Below are 18928 nucleotides of genomic sequence, written 5' to 3'. Positions count from 1 at the left end.
CTCGCCACGCCCTCCTCCACCGCTTTCCTCCACGCTCTCTCTTCGCGATCGCCAGCTTTCTTTTCGCACTACGTTCCGCGTTCACTTTCATCCTTCGCTGTGCTTGTTCGATTTCTCGCGAGGTACGACGCTGACGCTCGCCGCAGGAACAGGCGCTTAAGATCTGCGCTTTAAAAACATGCGCATAACCACTGTGTAGCATCACAATTGAACTCCTTGTACAAAATAAACTTTCGCTATAATCACCCGTAACGTGCCTACTATTCTATAACGCAACCAACTATAACGTTGGTGTCACTCCCAGTTCCTTGACGACAGTGGGCAATCCTCCTATGCACTTCGTATAACGTAGGAAAATGAAGAGAAAATTAGAGTCCAGTGAAGCGAGAGAGAGAGAGAATAAAGAGAGAGAAGGGAGTAATGGTAACCAGAAAAGTTTCTATTTGGCTATCCTACACAGGGGGAAGAGAAACGAGGAATAGAAATAAGGGAGAGAGAGAAAGATGGCAAATGGTGTGCTTCGAAGAATGGCCATGCCTCAATACGGCCATTGCCGATTCAGTGAATAGTACTGAATGAATATTTCTGAAGTGCACAATTAGGCCAGAAACATTAACTATTCGACACACATAACTCCTGACGTGCTCTTTAGTTCCACCGCCTGATAGTTATACAAGAAGGCTGTACTTCTTTTTGACTGAGGAATAGTGTATAACATATCTCGGAAGTGCGTTTTGCAGAGGAGGTTGTGCTGTTAGAAATCAAAATGCCCCCACAGTGAAATGCTCCTTAAAATAAGCATTCAAATGTTTGTTTCATTACGTAAACCGCTCCCGTTCAATAAGGCTTATGCTTTCCGAAGCATAAACAAGTAATTTTTCCTTATAGAAATACCTTTGTGTATATGTTGTGAAAATGTCCACGACTGCCTATCTTCAATTAGATATACGGATGGTATATTGCCAATGATCCTGAGCGATTCGGGATCAACGGTCTTCTCACATTCCACCGGCTACGAGCTGCGAAAGACCTACCTGGAAACGCACTGTGATAATTCAGGTCAGAAGAAGCAGAAGCTGAAAAGGCCGGCTGCTACGAATAATGATTTCTGTTCACGTGCGAAAATGCTTCTCATAGGAAACGCTGGCGCTCTCTGTCGTCTTCCGGATGGCGGCGACAGCAGCACTCGACGAACGGGCGACAACACACGGCTTGGGACGCTCACAGTGTGAAGTCGCGACTGATTCGCGCGCTGGGAGTCGGTGCAGTGCCTCGCTGTGGAGAGCAGTGCGCACGAAAGCGGCCGCGCCATTTGGCTTCAATGGACGCCAGCGATGACGTTGGCCAAGGGAGCTGGAGCACCGCAGCAGGGAAGGCTCTTCCCTCAGACAGCCTGAACCGCAGAGGCCACAAAATGTACTATATGACGAGAGATTCGGTCGGTCGTCGGTGACTGCCTCTGCCTCATGCCGAAGAAGGGTGGCGGACACACTTTTTTTGAGAGACTGTGAATTATTCTGGCCGGACGGTTCCGGATTAGTGTGGAGATTTATATAGCTGGGTCTGCTTCATTAATTGTAATGTGTATGCCTGTGCCAAAACACTTTTGCTTTTTTTTGAAGGGGGGGGGGGTTCTCTATTGAATTTCGAAACATGAAAAACAGTATACATTATCTGATGCGCAGTAACTTGAAGGTGCTTTATTGCTTATCACCACGAGTTCTTTCCTCCTTCATTCTTTGCGCACATTTGCTAAGGTAATCCCGCCCAAATGGAGTTATTTCAGTCGGCGCAGCTTTCGTTGCACGCAGAACAGACGCATTTATCGCCAAACGGCGGGTCGTCGTCAAGTACATCTTGAAGCAACTTGGCTTCACTTGGCTTCTTGGTTGCGCTCGCGAGTAATTCTCATCAAGACTTGGCACCAGCAGGAGCCGTTCGAGGAAAAAAAGTGAATATTGTTTTTTTTTACTTCAACTCTTACGACAACACTAACTTCTCGACTTTAGACATTAACTCCTCGAAAGCATTTCAAACAAACTTGGCAAAAACGAGAATTCTCCTTGGGGTACCGGACAGTTAACCTTACCATCGGCCGGCCGCAAGGAACTCGCATGCGCCATGCTGGCCTGAAACAGTCAACCACAGGGCCATGAGTTCTGCGTACTCATGAAGCCTTGACGAAGCATGCGCCAAGGCACGCAGACCGACACGGGGCTAATTCGCCTCCATCACTGCTGTAGTGCCATGAAGTGGTAGATGCTTATTGATTGTTGTAATGAACATTCGACGGGATCTATACAATAACCACAACCACAACAAAAATTTGGATGCGCATAAGCTTGGCCTTTAGGAGTGGAACGCGAGAGCATCCAAAGATCCCTGAGCGCTTCTCACGCTTCCCGGCAACTGAAGCCTATTTAACCGTAATGTTCAGCAGCAGAGAGAGAGAGAGAGAAAATAACTTTATTGAATGGGGAAAGGGGATATAGGGGATTAAGTGCTTGATGGATAGCGCCCCAAGTCCAGGGCTCCACTGGCTTCTGCCACCAGCCGAACGTCACCCAGAAGAACCTTCTGCACCTTCGGATCTGAGCTGGCGAGTTGTGCCTCCCATTGCTCCAGTGATTTAGGTTATACCTAGCAAAGAAGGCATTTAAAATTGGTGATTTATTTTGGCATCCCATGACGTGTGGTGCAAAGATGGTGGCGAGTTGCTACACCACGGACAGACGCGCCCATTGATTGTTGGGAAAATTTTGCTTAATCCTAATAAGTTTGACTAGATCTATGCCTGAATGCTGCGGAGATATATTACGTCTTCCCGTTGCAAAGACGTGTCGGGTGCACTGTAACCTCAGCGGCGAACGGTATGCACGAAAGCGAGCTTTGGGGTTCTTAATTTGATGGTGTGCAAGGAACAAAGGGGGCATAGCTCCTCCTACTAACACAGACCTCAAACGGCAGCTGGTGAGAGAGAGTAAAACATCTTTACGATTAATATTTGAACGGATAGAGTCGGAGGCAGCTTGAAAAAGCTATCGCGTTAAAAGTGGTTTGTGTTTGAATTTGCGCGTAACTGAATTGTGTTTTCTCGTATATTTCAAGTTAAAATCCACTGTTTTCATGTCTGCATGTTGTGCGTAAGTCGTACCTTACCACTTTTCAACGTATTTGCCTTGAGGAATTCAGTTCAGTAATTTTCTTGCGCCACATGGAGGGGCTGCCGGGTCGGGTATGAGTTGTTCGCAATTATTCTTGCCGAAGCGACGTGCGATGCTGGACGCCTGACACGGGACGGTGACGGATTTTCTTCAGCACGCGTTGACGCGTTGTAAACTATATTTTCTTGTGCTTCTTCTGCAGTTTCGTACCGTCAACGTTGAAGTCAGTGGCAATCATCATAGGTTTGACATAGCACCTGGTGCACCTTAGGAGAACATGGAGAGTAACATGGTGCATAACGAGGTGAACTCTCAAAACTGCACAACTCTCTGTCTCTATAACTATATGTTTAGAATCCAAATTTGGCAGTGCACTGTAGAAAACTGAACAACGAACGTATTTAGAATTGCTTCTCAGTTTAGCGTTTTTTTTGCGCTTATTTTTGTCGAGTGGAGGGAGGAGGGGTGTACAGAGAGGACGAAGGTGCTTTTAAAACTGCAATAATGATTCATACATACTATTCCACCAGACCTGTGCTCGTGTGTGCCAGATCTTTGTGGAAGAAGGTATTATTGGGGTGCACTTGAGCAACCACCCTAAAGCGAATATGCCGCTAGAAACACCTCCGTCCTGTCGCAACGTCTGACCTAAAGGTTAAGACAGTGCATTTCTAGCATACATCCCTATGCAGTCAGGATTGTTTCAAGCTTTTTTGCAGTAGATCATGTGAAATTGGGATGGCATAATAGATCGCAAAGTTTTTACACTATGTTCGCGCGAGTCCTAGCCACAAATAGCCGCTTTTAATTAAAAAAAGATTCAGTGGCATTATCTGCGAAAGTAGGCACGGGCGACACCGCTTTGTTTTATAGCCATGTCGATTAGAATATATTGAAACTCTGAATCACATGTTGTGTGGACATCATCGTGGCCGTTTAATAATGTGGGATAATCTCACGCTCCCGCTACCGATAATCCTTTGTACTTACACGTCTAAGCTTCACGTGACATATGGTATTTGCCATCGTGCCTCAGCTTTACTAATTTTTGCGTGTTCGGCCAGCGCTGTCATTCACCGAAATTGCGCAGGTGCATTCTGAGCACGCCGCGTCGCCCTTTTCTATCCTTCCCGTCCCCCTTGTTGGAGACCGAGCGCACTACCCAGCTAAACTCGCGGACAACTGTCTGTGGCAATGAAGGCAACCTACAGGCGCGTGCCGGATGCACACGCGTTGCCGCTACAAGCAGTCCGGCAGCGTTTGACAATGGTTTTCGTTGCTCGGAAGAGACGCTTTATTGATGCTGCTTCCACGTGTGGCGGTTTCGCCTTTCCCTAGACGCGAAAGGGAAAAACCCCGAAATAAGAAAACCTTTGCACACAGTGGTGTGTTCTGTCTTATTTAACTGCTGCTAGTAAGGTGTTTATGTTTTGTCTTTCGCAGCCTAAACGAACGTGGATTAAAGCGCGGGACTCTTTTCAGAAGCGCTGTCACTTGTGCGCGCTTTGCCTCCGTAGCTTTAATTTCAATACCACACGAAGTTGTTTGCAAGTATAGAAGAATAAAAGCGCCTGAAGGAGGCGCGACCGAACGTCTCAGCATAGGGAGCCTACATGCAAGCGCTGTTTTAGCAAATCTCAATTCTTGCTCCGTGATCTCGACGGAACAAGTCACGTGTTGTGCCGCCATTGAGCAAAGGAGCGTTCGCTTGTCAAGGCTGGCTGCATAACGTAATAGTCTCTGCTAACTTTTCCTTTCCTCCTTGAAGGCAAAGCAGCGCATCAGATGCTTCCGGCACGAATGCGACACCGCAGCTCGGCGAGCACAGTAGATCTGCAGCAAATTCCATTTCCCAGAATTCAAGTGCATTGTGCGCTGTATCTGCTTTTTGAACGCTGCTACTGCAAATGACAAATAAATATTCAGTGTACTAGAAGTTGCAGCTTGAGCGATATTTTGTGAAAAACGTTAGGAAGAACACTGAAACAATATTTTTGCTACTTCTTAGGGAGTAGTTAGCGTATGGAATGCAGTCATGTACAATGGGCGGGGGATCTCGTCTTGTCGCAATTTTCCCGGATGTTCTCGTTTGAGTGCCCGGATGACTGCTCTAGCTTTTGTCTCAAGGTCACTTGAAGGTCGCCGACAACCGGAGCTGAAAACACTTCATGCTTAAAATAAATAAATTGCGAGTAGGCTGTCCATTAGGCGGTGGGCTTGAATTGAGACAGAGACAAACTTTATAGAATAAAATACCATTTGAGACCCCTTGGTGGGGGCCCCTAGTCTTGGCCTCCACTGGCACGAGCGGCTCGCTGGTCTTGGTCTAGGAGAGCCAGTTGGCTATCCTGATCCTCGTCCGCAAACCACCCCTCCCACTGCCTCTTAAAATCTTATCGTTAGTTGTGTGGAATTTATATGTGTCGGTCTTTTTGGAAACATTCACGTGGTATGCGGTAACGTTAGGGTATCACCGCGCTATGGGCACCAGTCAGTGTATCGTGCGTGGTAAATACGGATATAAGTGTATGTAGGTTTATGTACGTGATTGTTTGAAGTCGGTGCCAATTCCTTGCCTGTTGAATGTTTTACTTTAGGAGCGGGTGTCCATATTGCATCCGCCCCTCTATTTGATGTTTCGAGGATGTCGCGTGGTGTAAAAGGGGGCTCGTCGCTCGGTTGGTCTGCAGCTCGGCTGCTTAGTATACAAGCTAGCCGGTCCGCCCTTGTGTTACTGTCATTGCCCTCGTGTGCGGGGCACCAAGTTGTGCAATACAGTAATTTGATTCTACAGAATTTAGAGTACTAAGCGCGGAGCCAACCCAGAGAAGTCCAGGTGACAGGCGGTTTGTGAGTTCGTGAGTATGTCAGCAGATATATTGCTGTTCTCTGCGCACCTAATTTCAAGTGCAATCACTGTGGCTTCTACCGTGCTGACAGATTTTGTCCTGACCAATGCCGCTGTAATGCGACTTTGGCTCGCGGCTACCACCGTATACTTGTTCCTGCCCGAATGACTCGTGCCCGTGTAGTACACGTCTGGTTCACTTCTGAATATCCGGTGCATGGCTCTCACTCGGGCCTTTCGGTGCCCCACATGATGTCTCAGACAAATATTTTTCGGAACTGGAGATACTCCTATGTGCTGCCTGACTTCCCGGGCCATCTGCACGGTCTTTTATGCACTGAACTAGGGTTGGAATGCAAAACCGAGTTTGGTTAGTACGGAATGGTATCTGCATAGCGCAGCAAAACAAGGACACAGAAAGAAACCAAGACGAACTAAAGAAACCAATCCACAAGTAAAATATATTTCCGGATTCGGTCGCACCTATACACCCAAACAACCGCGTGCGCAGCGATACGAACCATGAAGATACATGTACATGACGCAGGAAAATGATCAAAAACCGGTTCGTCAACGAAATGCAAGAAAACACAAATGACGTATTGCAAATGCGGTAAGCTTTCATGGCGTATGCAAATAATCTAACTCTCTCGCGGACAATGATAGTGACGGTTTGCTAATGCATACGTCAGCGGCCAAAAGGATTTGCTCAGTTTCCATTATTAATTTTACACACTGGCGCTTAACCCTATCGATAATAGTGGCGCTTCTCGAAGTGGGCTATGCATGTCCGACGTAGACGCAACCTTGGTCACCTCCCCCCCCTCGCCCCCCCAGCGTGTTGCGAAGTTGCTTAGCCTATTTGCCAGCGTTCGTTATCGGACTTGTGGTGCGCAGGTGATCGCTACATTTTATCCAATCTGTCAATCTGTCAATCGACGAATCTACCGAAAGGATGAGTATGTAGTGGTCACTTCCAAGGTAGTCCCCTAGTTTCGCCCACATTAACTCATCCTCTTGGTTCATGAAGGTTGATCCCGGGGAGCTATCTTTCGAGGCGACTCCGGTGGGTTCGTGAAGACAAGTTGACAGGGTTAAGTCATATCTCTCCATCAAATCGAGCAAAAGTTTTCCTTTCGGAGAGTCTGCCATGTATCCCCATTCGGAGCGCTGCGCATTGAAGTACCCTAAAATAAGGACTCTGCCCAGCCTAGACGCTAAACACATCGCTATGGAAACCACACCCTCGATGTTTGCCAGTGTGTCTCTCGGAGGCCTGTACGTGTTCGCAATCACTGTTTTCGACTTGCCGCGCTTATGTGGCCATATCGTGATTATTTTATGTTGCATAATCTCTATAGATGTATTATACACTTAGCGCAACACACTTTTTGGCGGAAGTGGTGATCTGTCGATAATCGGGATGGGTGTTCAAGGCGCACCCTTTACAATTTCTCTTGTGCTTTCCCATTTCCTGGAAACAAACGATGTCAGCAAGAATTGGCACCGACTGTACATATTGTATTAAGTTAGCATGTTTTCCATGAAGCGTGCAGCAGTTCCACTGCCACCCCTTTAGAGTTTCCATGACAGGTGTTCCTAGTTTAGCCATGGATGGCACTATCCCTGTCAGGGTCAGAAGTGGTTTTACTTAGACATTAGATGAATTACAAAAAATTGTGTATACAGAAGGAGGTTGCGTAGTCTTAGACATATGTTTAGCCTCGCTGAATGAAGGGGTCTATGCCATCATGCACGCGCCGGTTGTCGGCGCCGGTAAGAAAATTTTCCGTTCCTCTAGTATAGAAGTGAGCACTTAAGAATCTAGCAAGAAATTCGGTGGGGTTCATAGAAAGGCAAAAGAACGCGAGCTTGAGGCTTACTCCTTTGTTTTCAAGAAGGGTGCGTAAGCGCCCAAGATAGCATAGGAGACAAAGCTCCAAAGTGTGCCGCTTCACGAGTCGCATTCAGGAAGCAAATGGAACTCCTCGGCCAAGCACCGACTTGGAAAGAGCAGGCCTTGTCGTCGCACTCACTTACCCTGCACCTCTTTGAGTGCGCGAAATTCATGCATAATGCGTCAAGCGTGAATGTGACTTCAGACAATAGCCCTGTGCATGCTCAGAGCGGTCAAAACAAGGACGTTGATAGGCGGGCGAGCAGAACAGCAGGCGTAATTTTCTGCACGAATGCTTGAAATGTCATGAGAATTCGAGAACTCTGTCGTCATAGGAAATTATTTCTAGGTTGGCTAACATAGGTGTGCGTCGTCTTTCTAACTCTTTTTATGCCTGAGTCACTTGGTCTCTCTTTGCGTATTTAACGTGTAGACTTCTTTCACGGCTGCCGTCTTCCTTCTTTTCATTTAGAGATGAGAGAATGCTATATGTCAGTGACGACAAAAAGCGAAGTCGCTTCGTTTCAGGAAGCAGTGGGAAGATGGAATAGGAGGAAATGTCTCAAGGAGAATTCCAGAAATATAAGCGATAACTCATGTCCTTGAGTAAAAACATTTTGCAAATTCTGCATGGGAAGGTAGCATAATGAGAGGCAATACAGAAGTGATAAAAATTAAATAGAATGAATGACGATCATGACCTCACGAAGGCTTTCAAACAGGGTACGAGGAATCGTCCTGCAAAAAGAAACGTACCTACTCTCTGCATGCACAGCGGTTTACCAAGAAACGAGAAAGTTCGCTTGAAAGTCAGGACTAACAAGCAGTTGCTCAACTTTAACGACAACGCAAATCGCAGAAGGAACCCGACGGCCAGGCAAAAAGATTGTGCCCACAAGTTACAGCGAAAAGGTGACGTGTCTATATAAGCTATAATCAAGCCAACACTTAGAATTGCATGTGAACAAATAGGCTTCTTATTTAGTACACAAATATTTAGACTTTCAAAGGTGCAGATAAATTTGCATGTTGCGATGCAAACAAAGCGCTAGTGTTCGCTGCTGCGTGAAATTATATTGACACCCGTACCTTGTTTCTATTCATCCGGTAACCATTTTCCACGGGCTAACCACTGTTACAGTGTAAGCGCTCGGCACAAGGTGTGCTTTCATGTGTTGGACCATTCCGGAATGTTGTCGCCGATTCTACAGCAAAACAATATTTTCTGCAATCAAACTGCATGCTTGAAGCGAACAGTAGTGCATATTATAGAGCGTACGGGAGCGCCATCGATTACGCTTGAATATACTATGAGTCCTGCGTAAATAGCTGACCCGCCTAAACCACAGATCAAATTCGACGACTTTGATCATCACTTTCATTGTGCCCGAGTTTTACTTGCCTTTCTAGGCACAAGTTCGTCCATTAAAGAGCTACTTTACGTAACTCACAGTGCTGGGCCGTTTTGTACTTTAACATTCCCAACAACTGGACGATATACAGCACAAATGGGTATACACACGAATAATTAAGTGTCTTCCAGGCACACTAGGCAACGCGTTACATATGCATAAGTGTCCTTGGGGACGACAGTTACCCTGTGTCAACATCACGAATGCACAAGTGAATATATTTGCATAGAAATTAGGGCTCACCGTAAGGAACAAGGTTTACGGAATTCAGGTGAGCCTACACGAGCTCTATTGAGATTTCCGAATTCATTATCGCAGGAGGCAGCTTCAGATAAACAACGGCATGCTTGACTGACCGAAGCGAACGTTCGTCACCTTCTTGCTTTAGGAGCTTATGGAACTTTATTCGGAAGGAAGTACACTCAAAGTGGCGCATTTAATGTTTGAAACAATGTGCCCACGCGCGGAAGTCCTGGACGACCGCGGGAATTTTCGCCTCCTGCACACAAATGAGTACGCACTTTAGGAAATTTAAGCTATGTCACGGCTCAAGCCATGAAATAAAAGTCGTGCACGATTAGATAAATTCCCTACTATATGGAAATGAGCGAAAGACTGATAAAAGCGGAGCAAAGGTAGAAACGTTGAACTGCAAGACCTTTCCCTCAAGATATATGCATTCCGAGAAAGCGCTTTCGTAAAAGGTGAATTCCGAATGACAGTCGTGTTTGTCTGACACTCTCATGCGCTTGTGGTTTCTTCGATTTATCTTCGCTTTGTTTCAGCAAATCCGATACGGATTCGCCATCTCGAGGTTAGCACTTGCATGGCTGAATTTCAAGGGACTCGTATATTTCCTCCCGTTCGCAAAACAATGCACAATTATACACATGAACTACCGGAAGCGCCATTGATGTCATATTGATCGGATACGGAGCAACCCAATTCGGCACCACCTTGCCGTTGGAGAATACCGGAGCGTCGGCTGCAACAGAGCCCACGCAAAGCTACAGCTGGTTGCCTCTTAATAGCTTCGACGCATTTCTTTCCCTTTCGAAGCCATTCTAATCACTGCCATTGAGTCAGTGGCTTGTTCTATTTGCTTTCTTTGTTTCGTGTTCAGATATTTATCTCTCCAACTGTGCTCCTATTTTCATCCCCATGTTACATTCTTCCTCCATAAATATAATACATGAGCGTTGCCGCATCAGTGCTCCCACGGCGAAGTCGCATTCGCTACGAGAAAAGAACAGCCCCGCAAGAAAAGCGCCGACGCGTGTACCAGCCTGCGCACCGACAAAGGGGCAACGCGATCACAAGAGTGGGTGTACATCGTGTCACGTGGAAATGTTCGTCGTTCTGGGCGCAGTTCTCGCCGCTTTCGCAAGCTTTGCCGATCTGCGAGCGCTTCGTGGATCTCTTGCGAATAAATAAGGGAGCGTATCATGGGTTTACCAAGACGTTCGGACGCACGAATGGTTTGCAAGAACGCCCGAGGAAATTCTAAAACCTCCAATCAAGCGTTGGCGCCGAGTTGACGCGTCATAGGCGAAATTGCCCGTCTTGGATTGTGCAGAAAATACCAAGCCGCCATGTTCGCAGGAGCATAGTGCGCTGCAGCATCCGTCGTTTTTCTTTCTTTTTTTCTTTCTTTCTTTTTTTTCTATATCTTTAATGGCGCTTGGATGTCCTCATCGGTTTCTGCGTTTCGTGCCCTCCGCAAACGTAGACGTTATATCTTTCCATGTCTCCGAGCACACGTTCAGGTTGTGTGATGGAGTAATCGTCGAGCGTTATAAAGGATGAGTCAACAATAAGTGACACAGAGAGCGAGACGGTTATAAGGAAAAGGCAGGGAGATTAACCGTGCTCATCCCGGATGCTTACCTAGCACTGGGAAAGGGTGAGAAGGGGACCCTGAAGGTTAGAGTAAGCAAAGAAAACTTCGCAGTAAACACTGACACACGCCATGAACAAGTTATCGTTCAGTTCATCGCAAGCGACCATACACGCTTGTACATTTCCATAAACTCAGCAACGGTTTTACAACCTCGCAAATTACTAACGCACGAGGCCGAGGTCCTAGCATCTTCTCTTTTGTAAAAGTACTGTCAACAACTTGCCCCAAAGCTATCTGAAGGGGAAGCCTTCCATCTTCGTATACGTGGAGAGCAGTCACAGATGAGTTCTTTTGCGTTTTTGTGTATGGGTCACATCTCTTGCAATTACCACTGTCCGCTATTCCAAGTAGAGATTCCTCTGAAATGCTAGCGTTGCCTTACTTATAGGTGTCACAACTTCCGGCATTTTTCACCTTGAACATAGCAAGGTATAACAGATTGGTTCAAAAGAAGTTTACCCAATTTGTGCATCTTGATGTTCAAGAACCTTATGAATTGCATTGCTAATCCATTGTCACGCTTGCTTTATCTTTAGGTCGTTGCGAAAAAGCCAAGAAGAACATAAGGAGCATGCTTGTTAACTGGACGCAAAGCTGTTTGGAGCCAGAGGAACAAAGTTTAGGAAAATAAATGCACTAGATACCATTTTCCCATTCCCTGAGCCACTATATTTACAGTTGCCGTAGATGCTACCACCGCTTTTCCCTCTAGTAATTTGTGTAGAAAAAGAATATTAAAAAAAACGTGCTACTTTGCTCGATGGAATGTACCGCACGAAGCTGCTGTCAAATAGGGAGCATATATACTCCTTAGCGACGATTTTTCTTACGTGCATATGTCTATGCACCCCTAGCGTAGCCCTAGTCTGAGAGAGGCAAACGCTTTCCAGTCTGAAGTTGCCTCCCGACGCTGTTTTCTGTTTCACGTTGGAAATGAAAATTGTGCCGGATGACGGGAGTAAGAAATATGATGCCTGCTCTCTCCGCATAAGGGGATGGCACGCGTAAGATGCCAATACTGCTGCGGCGCAGATTTATGAGCGCTGATGCATGAGTATTTCACGTGCTCGGTGTATTAAAATGGCATGCGTCGTCTATGGCAGAGCACGTGTTGCTTCCACGACGGTACGAATTTGCGATAGGAAGCACCTGCAATATGCGTACGCCAACCGGAAATTGAATCCTCCTTACCCGATCTCTGGCGCTTCATGCGCCAGAGTGGGTCGGCTTTTAGGAGCCGACATTTAATTTAAGCCTGAGTGCAAGCTACTGTAGAGCCTTCGTTCCTCACCTTTTTCTTTGCACTTTACTCTCATATCTATTTCATACAAGACAAGGACTAAAGAAGATGCTAGATTAGTGTAACATTTGGACAAATGAGCCCAATCACAAGTGGCTCGAAATTGGTCTGGAGGAAAGCTTTTAAACCCACACAAAAAAATTAATTGAAGTATAGAGTTATGCAAAATGATTTTGAAGTGGCCAGACGATCACAAATATCACTGCAATTGCAAATTACGTTTCCAAAACAAAGCTTTATAGCGCTGAGTACTTCAGCAGACTGACGTCTTGCCAGCAAGAAAACACATGCTGCCTAGATTTCAACACAAAAATAGAATACTCGGGGCAGCCGCTGTTGACAAAGGCCCACTTAATTTCGTTTCTTTGCTATGCGGTGTAAATAGGCCTCCTTATGGAAACACACGCACGCACGCACACGCACGCACACACACACACACACACACACACACACACACACACACATACACACACACACACACACACACACGCACACGCACACGCACACACACACACACACACACAAACACGCGCACACACACGCACACACACACGCACACACACACACGGCGTTAAGGTGCAATCTGATGATTTTGAATTGCATTTCCACATGTATTGATGATTAACCACCACCGCGGCCGAGAAATAATTTACGAGATAGTTTAAAGCTTGAAGGGAAAATTCGCAATGTCAGTTGCGGAATTTCATTTCGCAGGTGGCGTACCTGTGGTTTCTCGCAATTGAAGTACGCCGTGTTAGTTGTAAACGTATATTATTGTTTGATGGGGTTACATTTTCAAAGTATGCAACATTTAGCCTGTTTGTTTCCCTTCGAGTTCTCAAGAAGCTATGAAGGAACGTTGACATTTATTTTACAGAGACAAGTTTTGCGAGAGTACTTTCATAGCTATAACGGACTTCAGTGCTCATTTATGCAGATTGAGGAATCAGACTTTAGAAGGGAACTCCCATGTGCTCGCGCAGCGCGAACAGTAAAGGGTTGCAAAAGTTCTTTTTTTTTCAATTCACCTTCATTAGAAAGGTTGGTAGGCCTAAAATAAAGCTGTTTTTGTCTGATAGGCACAGATAGCGGTTGAGATGTTTCTATTTGTCGGCTTTAAAGTGTCGGTGATGTAGCAAATGTACCTAACCATGAATACGTTCGAAAATCTCTGTCTATATCTCGATGTCTTCCGCTTCCCCTTTACTCCCGTGGGTAGTAGAATGTCAGAGACACACTCCTCTATCTTCCTCTTCCTCGCAGTCTCCCTGCCTAACTCAGCTGTTCGCGAAGAAGACCACACGACGTTCTTCGAGACGCCTCAGTGCACGGCAAATAAAAGAAGGAAAAGTAAAAAAAATTACGCTACTAAAACTGCGGAACACAAAAGAACTTTATGCATGCGCATCTCACCGAGCATTCTTTGCGCCAGTGTAGCCCTTTGAAGCCACGGCAAGCAGAAAATTCGCCAGCGTAATTAGTAAGTTTCTTATATAAATGAGACAAAAGGAAATGAAGAAGAACTTTCTTTCTACTTGTTTCTTTGCTAGCATCTAGTCAGTAGCACAAACTTACATGCTTAATATGATTTAGTTACTCGCTCAAGTTCACACCTTGTTAGCTAGTTCAAGTTATCTTCTTGCTTCGTCTTCTTTCAGCTGTTTTCAAGCTGTACAGTTGTAGCAATACTTCAAGCGTGATACACGCAACGGGACGGGAAAAAAGTGAGTCCTTGTGCAGCAAGCTTATCATGCATGCTCGGGGACCTTTTCTTCTAGGGGCAGCGCCCACAGTGTGAAAATAAAGGACACTTATGTCGATTCTGCTACATTTTAAGGTACATATCTCGATAATTCTGATTGTTTAATAAGTTTGTAGCCTTTGTGTTTCTACGCAATTGCTTGTCTAGATCATTTGTGGGGAATGTGATACCCCTAAGGATGCTTTGCGCTGTTAATATGCCATGACCTATTTTTTTTCATTTTCTTTCCTTTCGTGAAATCTTGGCGTCATTGCTTCCAACTTGATAGCAGCGAACTATATGACCAAGTTATTTTACTTCTGAGCCTAAGAAAATGCATATATTTCCGAACTGTGGAGGTTCGAATCAATTGAATATGCTCAAAATGCCAATAATTGGTCGTTATGAACAAGTGTTCAGATTTGGTTTTAAAGGTAGAGTAGAACAAAGGCAGAAGCTATTGTATTCACTCGAGCCAACCAAGAAAATGAAAACTTGTGCTATGATCTGCTTCTCCGTCTCACTATAACTTAGCGATAATGGAATTAATATGTATTAGTAGAAAAATTTATCAATCGGAGAGACATCTTTGCATATATATTTTGCAGTGCAGAGAAGTAATGTTCTACAATACAGAGGTTTGCCTGCACGCAGTCAATTCGTACGTGAAACTTGACGTGCGCATTATAAGCCATTTTTTTATATTTTACTAGCGTGATAATATAGAAGAGTTAGTGACTTTATATGGCACTAGCTACTCCCCTTTGCATGGCGAACAAAATTAAATTCCAAAGAAGAGCCGAAAACTACTGAGTACAGTCAAATTGCAGGAAGTTCTGCCAACTAGTCCATGAAGCCACATAACATAACGGGCACACGCAGTAACATGTACATTGCAGTCAACTGTTCAAGGGAATGCACGAGTACGAATAATATGCAAATTTCTTTCCCTTGCAAGTGCACAATCAGTGGCATTAGGCACAAATTACTTGTGTCTGATGCTAAATGCATGTGCAGTGCTCTGAAAAAGTTTAAACCGGCAGCAAAGTGAGACCCAGACATTAGAGTGTTCCGTTAAACAGTAGACGGCGCTGCATAAACAAGTACAAACACCAGATTTCCAGATATAAATTAAAGATACCTGAAGTTATCCGCGAAAAACACACATTTCACAGTTCTGCGGTTCAAAAAGGTCCTAATTATTCAGCTACACACGTAACGGCATAACCTGGTAAAACTAAGCTAAACTTTCATGGCACATGTAATAGACCTAACCGGTTGTTGCTTTAAATGACTCCCTTTGGTAGGCGAAGAGAGATTTATAGATAACATATAAGCATAGCGGGAGTATAAAAAGAGCACATAAATTTGGAAAATTTTGTAGTTTTGCATTATTTAGCATACTCGTAATCAGCTGTAAATGTTGACGATATTAAAGCCAAATCAAGCGGCACTGTTCAAAGGATGTGTGCAAGAGGCGTTTTTTTTTTTTGCTTGCATTTAACTGAATGGGGCTAAAATGACTATAAATGCCTACACCTAAAGGCTTAAAATGCATCCAAATCTTGATGGTATTCTTTATTGGAATATTTATATTTGAACCCCTCTTCTCTGTAAACTTCCATATTTTTCAGCTTTCCACATTTTTCATGCTTACGTACAGTGATAAATACAGCGATAAATAAACAATTCATCAGCGCACAGAGAAACGTCCCCTGTTCCAAGCACTGCATCACCCGTTAGATGCACTTCATTGCTTTGTGAAGAATGCTACGTCGCGTTCTTCACACGGCTTCAATACGTACCGTCAACGCTGACGAAGACAAGCGTCTTTGTAAGTACCGTAATATAAGTGATTCTTGCTTAGAAATTAATAAAGACAAGAAGAAAGCACTTCTGTTTTGCGAAGCGCAAGGAACACATATGCGTATTTCCTATATATTTATGCTATATATATTTTGCTACATATTAGAGCTATAAAATAGGAAGAAGTTCGTTAGCCCATTTCGGCAAATCACACAACTCTAATTTATAACACAACAGCCCGGGCGCCATCCCAGTGGCCGATGTGTCGTTCACTAGAAAATGAAGGCAAAGGCTGAGAAATCCAATACAGCAATATGTGATGGGCGAAAATTTCAAGAAACCGCGGTTTATAAATGTATCAAAACATTCCCCGTACCTTTCCATAAGGCCACTTTTCATGTCTATCCTTTCCCACGATCAGCGTCAGCAACCGCTGAGCTCTAACGGCAACTAGAAACACGGAGCGTTCAGTACCGCTGAGCACAGCCCCCGCCTCTGATGCTTACGTCCGGAGTAGAGTAATCCCCGTTGTGCCTCGCAGCGCCCGTTTACCGCAAGCAAATCTAAACCGCAGGTTGAAAAAAAACGGCGTCATTGATCGGCATTCTGCCGCGGCATGATGCCCCTGCTATTTCTTTTTTTTTACCGCAACGTGTGTTCAGACTGTGCATCCATTATCTCCAGCAGCCGCCACTAATGCACCATCTGCTCAACGCAGGAGAGAGCAGGGCACGCCTGATGACGAAGTGGTTTGTACGGCGGCCGCACGCTGTCTTTCTCGACTACGAAACCACGACGGCAAAACCGTTTAAAGGCGATGATCCTCCTTCACCGTTCGGTGGCTTACAGCTTGGTATCAGCTTTTTCTTTAAATTTAGTTTCTTGAAATTCATGAAGGGCCTGTTCAGAAACCATTCATTCTCTCGCTATTTTGTAGCTACCTCGGGTTGCTTTGGCGGCGAGAAAAAAGAGAATGCATGTAGTCCGCACACGAAGCGCTTTCTTTTGATTTTACTTCTTTTTTAAGAGGATAGGATTAAGAAGGCATTTGATAAAGTTTCGCAAACGTGGTATCAAATTTTTTGCTAAAGGCTAAATTGTGGAGCCATACGCTTAGCGAAATATGGCTGCACTGTGCAAAGTATGGAACTTCGTGGCAGAAACATTAAGCAAGAGTGCTTGAGTGATGGAACGCCGATGTCTTACCAACTTTAACCAAGGTTTAAAACTATGTCGACAACCTCTAGGAAGACGTGACAGATTACATGTCGCTGGTTATAGCTTGAAGCAAATCGCAATATTTTCTATAGTTCCAATTAGTCAGGAATAATTATTACCTTCACAGGTAAAGCATTGCAGCAACCGCAGCCAAAATTGCAATAACAAAGGTTGTACAGCTTTCTATAGGAAGCATCTAATTCAATGGTTTCTAACTTCCTACTTGTTAGCTAATACTTTTTCCGTGTCCTACAAAACATTTCGCGAAATGTCCGTTTGCGCGCTGCGCTGGCAGGCTCTCAAATGTATCGCGTATAAATGAACAGCTCTTTCAGACTCGTATCGAAAGAGGTTAAGGAGAACCTGTAAGGTCATGTCGTATATCTATGCTGACGCCAAGAAAATGGCACGGGAGCGTTACACATCTCAAGCATTCATAATGGCTGGATGCAACCAACGTCTGCGCCGCGCCCCACTCTCAGCGCACGCTTCATCTCATTGCAGTGCTAACCTCCACTCTTCCGCTACCCCTCCCCCCCTGCCCCCCCCCCCCCACACACACTCTGGAGCGTTCGATCTCATGATCTCATCACGTCCAATGACGCACGCAGCATGAGGGCGTGCATCAGGCTTCCATTCGTCTCGACTCCCCATCGCGCGATTTTTCTCGCTCCCACGGAAAACGACGTGCGTGGTGCGATCTTACTGTGTTTGAACTTTGCACATAACCTCAAGGAGACGGAGACGCCGACGGTGACTACGACGGCAAGAAAGTCGCCTGAATTGTTCATGTAATTGCTATCGTAATAAAAAGCATGCACCAGCTTTCTCATACCCAGCTTGAACCGGAGCACAGAAATGAGATGCACTTGCTCGCTCAAATGTAGGCACCAGGTCCGTTCGCTCTAACGTACTTGGTGTTTGCCATCTTACATGTGCATCGTGTGACACCATCAAAACAAACCTAACTACACAAAAGGAGCCACTATAGGCATGAAGGTTCTGAGCAGCTGTGGAAATGCGTCGAATGCAGTTCACGAGCCAAGAAAGGACGAGATTATGCGGTCATAGAAAAAACAATTATAGTCAAATCCGACAATAACGTAACGCGAGAAAGTAGTCGGAAAGCGCATTCGCACCGCACAGCTTCAAAGTGGGGCTTCAAAGGCGAACTTAAAGGAAGAGCAGGAGACGAGGGCAAAGATAATGCCCCTCGCTTGTAAAAATTTTGAACCAATCAATGTTTACCTTCTCTCATCGCACGTGTTTCGCTTTATGATTTAATTAAGAAATGATGCCGTGCGAAGAGAGCAGCACTGACTAAACCGACAAAAATTCAGCGAAATGTGAATTTAGGCTTCGAAACAGGACCTAATTTTATCAAGTTCTCGTCGGACATTGGAGATGCGATGTTTTTATTATTTCTTACCGCAGGGAGCAGATCGTCCTGCACTTGTTTGACGTGCTCTCTTCGAATATTGATGAGGGCCGGAAACGTTTAAAGGCAGGTGCAATTTTTTCCTGAAATGGCCTTCATCTTCTGCGGCGTTAGTCTAAAGGGCGAAGCGAAACGCCACAAGAACAATTTCTTGATAAGCTGAGCTCGGCTTTTCCCGTAATCCTTACTTTGCTGTTGGTCCCA

General features: G+C 45.2%; 1 long non-coding RNA gene across 1 annotated transcript in view; it reads left to right on the top strand.

Annotated features, from left to right (window-relative positions):
- The window catches only part of LOC135911407 (uncharacterized), a 157113-nt gene extending 142816 nt beyond the window's left edge, over nucleotides 1–14297 (top strand). Inside the window, exon 3 of the long non-coding RNA XR_010567327.1 lies at nucleotides 14180–14297. This is a non-coding gene — a long non-coding RNA (uncharacterized lncRNA). The remainder of the gene's footprint in view (nucleotides 1–14179) is intronic.
- The last annotated feature ends 4631 nt before the right edge of the window (nucleotides 14298–18928 follow it).

Source organism: Dermacentor albipictus, chromosome 4, assembly GCF_038994185.2.
Source record: "Dermacentor albipictus isolate Rhodes 1998 colony chromosome 4, USDA_Dalb.pri_finalv2, whole genome shotgun sequence".
NCBI lineage: Eukaryota > Metazoa > Arthropoda > Arachnida > Ixodida > Ixodidae > Dermacentor > Dermacentor albipictus.
This window is presented reverse-complemented; position numbering and strand designations above follow the sequence as displayed.